Source organism: Ptychodera flava, chromosome 4, assembly GCF_041260155.1.
Source record: "Ptychodera flava strain L36383 chromosome 4, AS_Pfla_20210202, whole genome shotgun sequence".
Taxonomy (NCBI): Eukaryota; Metazoa; Hemichordata; class Enteropneusta; family Ptychoderidae; genus Ptychodera; species Ptychodera flava.
Genome location: NC_091931.1, coordinates 43,496,775 through 43,503,163, shown reverse-complemented (window position 1 = coordinate 43,503,163; position 6,389 = coordinate 43,496,775). Strand labels below are relative to the sequence as shown.

At 39.0% G+C, this 6,389-nt stretch overlaps 1 long non-coding RNA gene across 1 annotated transcript; it reads left to right on the top strand.

Annotated features, from left to right (window-relative positions):
* Positions 1-251: 251 nt before the first annotated feature.
* On the top strand, positions 252-2,942 carry LOC139131852 (uncharacterized). Its single transcript, XR_011552205.1, has 2 exons — positions 252-451; positions 1,585-2,942. It is a non-coding gene; the product is annotated as an uncharacterized lncRNA (long non-coding RNA).
* The last annotated feature ends 3,447 nt before the right edge of the window (positions 2,943-6,389 follow it).

Here is a 6,389-nt window from a genome sequence, read left to right as displayed (position 1 = left end):
CACTAACCTTGTGCAACATCAAATTAATTAAGGTACAAATCATTAAATGGGATAGAAAATACAAATAGTGCATTTCTGACAGGGTGAATTCAGGTGCAAAGTACATTTCCTCATGAACATCGTCTCAATTCGCACCAAATTTATACTCATTTACTTCCAAAATGTATGAAAGGTCGACTGACGACTCGACACGCAACGCCTGCTTTTACGTCGCCTATTGTTATGCTAAACAGTTAAATGATGTCATTGCGCAAGACAACTACGCAATGTGAACAGCTACACACCTAGCTGCGTAGGCAAGGCTGAAAACAAGTGATCTGGTGCTTCATTGAAAACGTTTATTGATAATCAACCGATTATCAATTTTGAACCCGGGCATGCTTTTTAGGCAATGCAGTGACGGGGGAGGCTGTACGGAACGCGACGTTGCTTTGCCAAAGGCGAACGCAAGGTACGTAAAATGTGTACGTATATTGAATGTGTGCATTGAGTGTGGTGTTGAGTAAGGGTTCAGTGGCCACCACGGCCACGTCGGCCATTCACAGCAGCTGACGACAGACCATGTTGTACCACGATTGAACTCCCAGCTTTGTAAATGTAATTGGAACGAAAAGCGTCATCTCTTCGCATTTTTTGCGTAACCTATTTCTATGTTTGCCTTTAGGACTTGACAGAAATAATTTATGGCCAAAACTAGTATACTCGTCAGTTGTCAATGGCGCTGTTCAATACTCTCTATGATCCGAGTCAATGACCTCCAGTCCGTTCAGACATATGTTTTGGTATAAGTGACAAATGGTACTGCCCGAACACGGGTCCACGCAAATGTGTGTTGTAATGAAATTGTTCTCAGGTTAGGGCCTTCACCCTATTGAAAGCAAAGAGGTACTACCTTCGTCTTACGTTTAAGTCATGGTTACGGTTATGACTTTGCGGTTAGAAGAAAACCAACATGCTTTAGCCAGGAAGAATTATTAAATTGTTCCTCGGAATTGCCGCTTCTACTTTAGCATTGTTTGATTTTTTTGAAAAGAAAACGCAAATGTTAGACCCTACTTGAGGACGTTAAACAAAACAATGAGCTTACTGCGACTGTTTTATTGTTTGGACACTTTTTGGTATGTATTTTTAAAGTTGTAAACCTCCTTGGAGCACATATGGAAATATTCAGAATTTGTTCTGTCAATAACTCCTGTGTATTTGTTGCCTCTATTACAGTGGCAGTTTGTAGAATTTACACTCCAAGTCTTCCATAACAATGTAACTAGTGAGAGATTTCGCTGAAAAATTGCGCTAACTTAACAAAAACAAATACTCCCCGCCTCTGTAGTTTGCCTAAAATTCGAAGAACAATTTTTTTTTCTTCTGGCATTAGTATCGTTATCCCTTGCCTTACAGCGGCGAAAGAATTTGGTTTTACGGTCTCTAATTGATATCATCAACACGCATTTGTCAATTGATTAAAACAAGGTCACTGTCAAAAGCGAAAAGACAGTCACCAAGAGTGAACAGATAAATCAATAATTTATATGAATTATAGAATAACAAGAAAGCTTTAATAATATTTGCCACTTTTTCTTGCAGATCATGACACACTAGAAATTAACTTTTGAGTCGTTGTGAGGACATCGTCCATTCAAAGATAGTGGCACACCTTTAGTTTTTGTTACACTGGATTCAAAGACCGTATCTTATGCCAGCGAAGAAAACAACCTTCAACTACCCATTCAGGCAGCAATCCTGGCCGGAAGGACGCGCCAAAGTCAGGGCTGGATTTCTGTCCAGAATATGGAGGAGGGCAGTGAAAACGAGGCCAAAATATGCATTTGCTCTGATACTGACGTTTTCATTTGTCAGCATGGCGTTCATGATGTACAGTCTAGCCTCGTTCAGGGACGACAGTTTAGCCGCAGAGAGAGGCATCGCTCTCGATCACGGTATCTTCTTCGATGACATAATGATCAATGTACAGAAGGCTCGTACTATGAAGCCAGAGGAACCGATAACGAATAAGGAAAAAGAAAAGTCTGCGTTCCTTGGCAAACTGATAACGAAGTTAAAAGAGCCGGTATAGTTTCCCGTACACATGTATTTTTTAACAGATAGTGAAAGATCTCAGTTTCATGTTACAGGAAGAAGGGCCCAAGTCAATGGTACTTGTCTTTGCGAATTTGTCACATTTGTCAGTCCAGTGAATATGCCATCATGGCTAAACACTATTCAAACATGAACGGGTAGGAACTTCTTCACGATGGAAGGTCCTCAGCATACGATTACATACCATTGCAGGCTAAAATGTGGTGCGATTCACAATATTACATGTTGCGATAAGGCTTTTCTTCGTCAGTCTTGTTTGAAAGACCAAGAGTGAGGTATTAATTCAGAGGATGATTCACTGACACTGTCCTTTGCTTTGAAATTTAGCCCACAGACTCCTTTGGGTGACATTCATTTGATCTGATAAAATGGCGACGATAAGTTTCGACCCTCTTTTTCTATGGAATCCTCGCGATAGCTTCATTCAAAGATGGTTGGATATTATTAATAATAAATGCCATACGTGCTGTATTTGAATTGGTTTTTTGTCACGAAATAGATTAAATAGCCATAACAATTGCCATCTTATTTGCTACTTAGGAGCTATGAAGCAAACGTTTAGTCTGCCAAATTGTTTGCATCGAAAAATGACAACAAAGCTAAATTTTCTACTTTCAAGTCTTGTTTGTTGGTTTGTAAGGATTACCTCACTCATGTGTAAAATTAATGACAAAATTTGCATATGTACAATTTTCAAGGGACACGTTTCTCATTTTATAAAAACGTCAATTTCTGTAAAGCCATTCATATTATAGCTTTGAAATGTAAAATTATTTCATCAAATTGTGTTGTGGTTCATCTCACTGACAGATTTAAAATGATAATAAAATTTGCTGATCTTCTGAGTTTTGGTCAAAACATCATTTTCTCCAAAACAGTAGTCCGATTCGCGAATGAAGTCCACAGTTCACATATGAGAGAGCGATTATTTATAAATTAGGCTAGCGTTATACTCAATCAATTTATTTTTAAGTCTCATACCATTGAAATGAGAGGAAACAAAAGTAGTTATCTGTTCGGAAGTGTTATACCAGTATCTCGGTTTTGTCTTCAATTCAAGTCATCCGAAAATTCCCATCCGATCTATTAAAGGGCCAGTAATGCTAATTTTTGATAATTTTTTCACCATTTTTGGTTTTAATGTCAACCATGATTTTTTTTGTTCTGCTCCCCAAGGCATGTTGATCTACACAGTATTTAGCTTGTCAACTCAGCCCGTACGTGTACAAACTGCATTGTTACTATTGAAAAGTGAATTCTGGTCCGGACTAGAATTCAAATGTAAACAATAACAATGCATTTTACACTCATAGACGCTATGTTGACGAGTCACATAGTTAGTGTTTTAACATTCTTTTGCGAGTAGAATAATAAAAAGTTAGCGTTACTGACCTTTAATGTAGAGCTAGGTTGCAGTATGTGAATGTTGAAAGGTTACAATCATGCTTCCCCCGGGCCACCCGTCCCTTCCGCTCCCTCTGTCAAACAACTCAACCTGAATTAGTTTGAGGCTGTATATCATGATATCTGCAACTTTGTGATACCTGTCGACAGTCTTCGTCATGTTACTTAAGGTATGACGTGGGTGTATTTGCGGAGAGATTACAGTACGGCTGTACAACGGAATGCGAGTTAAGAATTAACGTCAGAAGCAGATCAGTACACAGTTTGAGGGCTGATACACGTATCTATGGACCGAAATTCAGCGTAGGAAAATTTAATCAACGGATTAAAAGAAATACTCCGAACAGACCTTTGCCCATGTAAATCACTGCGCTTTGACAACGAATGCTATCTTTATTTACAATCACGTAAGCTGCGTAATTTTGAATTGTGAATTATTCCAACCGTGGTACAAAACACTAAAAGCGTCTGCCCATCTCTGATGAATAAATACGGATACATTATCAGATGAAACTACCTATAGAATTTGCTTCTCAATTATTCAACCGCTGAGCTACGAATGTTAGAGATAACAACACCGAGAAGTTAAATTAGTCAGGATATTGTTTCAGATATCGATCTGACATTAAATGTTGACATTAAATGGACGAACAACTTTCAGCAGTTTATTGCCTATAGAAAATTGCTACTTCAATGCAATCTGAATCTATAATGGTTTCAATATACGGCTAGTTTTCAATCGGATTCGAACCCATAACATACGGCATCAGTCGCCTAGCTGAGAGGCCACAGACAGAACCGCTCGGCTAAATCTCCACTCCCAAAAAAGAGCGGTTCAATAGCCGGCTAAGTTGTTACATTTTTCTGACTGAGACCGCTCAACACGTTGTAGAGTTCGTGAAGCACTCACGCACGCATGCTCACTATCATACATCGCACATACACACTTTATCGAAGCGAAGAAACGAATTTCGTCGCTTTAACTGGGCAAACGATAACCTCGGGGACAATTCTGTCCACCAGCAGTGTTACTAACCCAGGGTAGAAAATACGGCTAGTTTTCAATCGGTTTCAATGCTTCTTTGTGTCTGGAAAAATAATATGACTTGAAATCTTCTTTAGTATTTAGGGAGCCGTCATTATTTATGGCCTGGGGGGGGGTCGGAGGAATCTGAGGGGGGTCACTCAAAAAATCGAAAGCTACAAGGGGGGGTTGCTCAAAAGTTGAGAACAAGAAAGGGGGGGCTACTCAATTTTGTTGACATGTATTGAAGCATTTAGTGGAGTTACGAATTAATACAACAATAATAGTAAAGATATGTATATTCATACCCGGTATTTGTGTACACACACACACACACATAATATACATAATATACTAAAATCTCATTACACTATGTGTTTCACGTTATTGTGATCTTCAGACGAGAATGATCAGCTATTCGACGTGGCAAGCCTTATGTTAGAGGCTAGTACTGAGAACATTTTTCAGTATTTCCTGATTAAAGATTGATACACTTGCCTGATCATTAATGAGAAACGTCTGCTTTCTATATTCTACATTGTATAGGTTACCGATAGGGGAAAATGTGTACAGCAAGCTTATTCTGATGCTATAAAGTTTAAAACCAGTTGAATCCCTTGACAACAAACCCATCTTTTATTGCAGGATAATAATAATTAATATAAATGTGAATTTATGTATATCTGTCGCTATTTTTTCGGTTTCAAAAAAAAATAGTTGAAATCAGTGAACTGAAATATAAGTTTTGAAATACTGTCTCAGATTTATTTTCCTTTGAGTTTTTTATACGAAAAGAATACTCCCCAAGTGCCACCAAATAACACCATTTTAACCTCTATTTTTAAAAAGCTCCAATGGCAGGAGGGGGGACACCCCCCTCCTGACCTCCCCCGCGACCGCTTATGCGGTCTCTTGTGGTGCTTTCGCACCAACTCTTCCCCCTCTTGAAAAAAATTCTACAGAATAACTGCATGTCACCAGAGCACTGGATACAGACCTGTACATCAGCCCCTGCCACAGCAATTGGAACCTCCTTCCGACAAAGACCTATACCACAGGGGTTTAATCAGGGTCTGTACAGGGCCTGTCGCAGCAGCAATCCATTTTACTGTATAGATATTTAACTTTCCCAATTTTTTTTTTGGGGGGGGGGAGGGGGGGGGTCACTCAAATTTTCTGTAGTAGAGAGGGGGGTTACTCAAACACGTCATGGTTGGCAGGGGGGGTTACTCGAAATTTGGAGTTTCGAAAGCAATCCTCCGACCCCCCCCCCCAGGCCGTAAATAATGACGGCTCCCTTAGTCACAATATGTGCTGTTCAGAATACAGTACAAATCTCCATATCATGGTGTTCTCCGGGCCCGGCAACCAACACAATTCAAACGGAGCTTCTTGTTGCCATATGGTACGGGGTAAATCATACACATGCCACTTTCAGTTTATATTCGCATAAAGATTTTACCCATGCGATAAAAGATTTTGTCCTACTTTCTCATTGAACATCTGTCCATTATCAAAGTCATTATATTTTTAGTTAATAGGAACGGTTCTTTACTCTCCACCGCTTTATTACCATAGGTCGCATCAAATGTTTCCGTTTCAATCCAAATTGCCAATAGATTAGATTTATCTTTTGCAGTATCAACAATGCAAGTACGTTTCTATGGTTATATGAGGCCATAACTTTTGTTTTACAATATCATGCGCCCACCACATGTTAAGTAAATAAATCAATATCTTTAGACCGACAATTAGCGATAAGACTACCATGCGATTTCGTTGATTTTTTCCAGACAAATTTTAAAAATTGTCCGATTTTATCTTGTATTGAGTTTTTCTACATATTAACAAAATGTTGACAATA